The sequence below is a fragment of the Linepithema humile genome, chromosome 3, assembly GCF_040581485.1.
Source record: "Linepithema humile isolate Giens D197 chromosome 3, Lhum_UNIL_v1.0, whole genome shotgun sequence".
NCBI classification, from domain to species: domain Eukaryota; kingdom Metazoa; phylum Arthropoda; class Insecta; order Hymenoptera; family Formicidae; genus Linepithema; species Linepithema humile.
In genome coordinates, this window is record NC_090130.1 from 9,985,734 (window position 1) to 9,986,703 (window position 970).

Genomic DNA, 970 nt, shown 5'->3' on the forward strand with positions numbered 1-970 from the left:
ACAAATAGAAACAGAGATACCGTCACTAGACGGAGAGAAAGCATAAGTTCCAATATTCACCGCTAGAGGGCTACGACCGGCTAAAACTAACTCGTAAGTAAAAAGCCACGAGCTGCCTATATATGAGCATCGAAAAACGATAATCAGTACGTCCTCGGATCTGAGTGAGCTTACATATAGTGGGCCTCAGATCACAGACAAGGTAACCCGGCATTTTTACGAGGTGTGCCAACTCACCTTGGCCCTCGAAAATTGCCTTTGAGGCGCGCCAAATATATTTTTGGCCCTCAAAAGATATAAACGGCACTACGGTGCCAAGACCACGGAAGAGGAGACGTCACGACGAACCTCCTCAGCGGCTGCAACCAACTCCGAGGGAACCCCCTCTGCAGCCACCTTCCAAGGGAATAGCCGAGGTACCGACAGGACCGCAGTCACGAGACCAGGGAGTCGCACCAGGACAGGCATTATTACCGTGGACTCTGATACCCATAGAGTTCACGATAGAACGTTCCGATCCACGGACAAGGAAACAACGGCCACCAGCTACTCAGTCCGTAGCCACTCAGACCGGAGAACACACTGCCGACGCCACCACGCAGACGGAACAGGCAGCCCAGTTAAGGTGTCGCTCGCCGAGTCCCGGCAGTACGCTTTCACCACTTCCGCCAACACCAGGGAAAAGCTTAGAGCGGCTGCTAGCCTTCCACAGACTAGAACGTCTTCTTGCACGTCGCAAGAAATTCAAGACGTTATTTTAAAGAGACTCTCGCTAACCACAACACCGGTTGCGAATAGTCTGCGCCTTAGGGCGCCATAAACTTTGTAAAAACAAAATACGATATTAAATAGAATAAACTAGATTATTACTAGCTCTGACTCCTTTGTGCAAACCTACCCAAAAATATCTGGCAACCGCCACATAAATTGGTGACCCCGAGTAGGCAAAAGCACAAAGTACAATGAGTCA